This window comes from Macaca fascicularis, chromosome 2 (assembly GCF_037993035.2).
Source record: "Macaca fascicularis isolate 582-1 chromosome 2, T2T-MFA8v1.1".
Lineage (NCBI taxonomy): Eukaryota > Metazoa > Chordata > Mammalia > Primates > Cercopithecidae > Macaca > Macaca fascicularis.
In genome coordinates this window covers 170270969-170272156 of record NC_088376.1, presented here as the reverse complement: position 1 = coordinate 170272156, position 1188 = coordinate 170270969, and positions in this window count along the sequence as shown.

Sequence of the window (1188 nt, the reverse complement as noted above, 5' to 3'; positions counted from 1 at the left end):
TCAATTTCATGTACTCAGAGTGGAAGCCAGTGTTTCCTCACAAAGTCTTACTCAACGTAAAGACAATTAGTTAACCATAACTAAAATTATACAAAAATAATTGTAAAACAGAAATTAGAAGTTATGCCATCATTAGAGGAAAAAACCTGTTAACATCTTAAAAATTATACTTATAAGCAATTAATAATGATTTCTCATTCATGAGACGCTTTGTTTAGTCAATTAGTTTGTATGAGGTAACCAAGCCTCACCCTATTCCTCCTTCCCCAACCAAGGAGATGGGTCCATGTGGGCATCTCACAAGAGATGGTCCAATTATACTCCTTTCTCCAAATGCTGGAGACATCATCTTTAAATGAAATTTCTCTGTACATTTTTTTTCCTTTTTAACCTAACTCTTCTAAAAGAGTGAAAGAAATGAACACAAAACTGGAATAATTACTAACCAGGAAGTAGCTCTATAGTCACTCTTGTTGCTACTCAAATGTGCCTACCATGAGCACATGGTAGGCACATTGTGGCCCTCCCAGTGACATGAACTCCCAATAGTCACTGTGCCATTGCCCCAGTATTCTTGCTCGATGACACAATCCCCCTGTGGGGTCCGGGAGATCTGTGCAGCTGGCTTTGCTGCAACTGTCTTGCACACCACAGTTCTGTGCCTGCTTAGAAACAGGGTCATTTCAGGGGGAACTGCAGAGAGGTAAGGAAAAAGTGCTTCAATCTTAACATAAAGAATATGAAATTTCGAGAGACATTTGTTTCAGTCCAAATCTGATGATGTGCAATACCACAATATATGATGTGTGCAATACCACAATATATGATGTTCCTTACCTAACACTTGGCACGGTTAGGATTAGGTACGTCAGTGATGGCCTAGGGGAATGACTGTTGCAGTAATTCTCAAAGCGTGGTTTTCAGATGGCTACGGACAACCAAGACCTTTTCAGTGGACATCATCGTGGGTGATATCCATGATGGAAATTCCCATCAGGTATTACCATTATTCACCTGTAATACCCATAATGAGTGAGGACAAAGCAATCAATCTGAAGGGCAAGATTCTAGTCAGGACTGGAGGCCTATGTTATACTCTTGTCATTGCAGTTTTTTTTTTCCATTGTTTCATTTGTCTCCTGTAGGCTTTGATGCAGGAAGAATTGTCTCTGATGAGTATTTTCCATG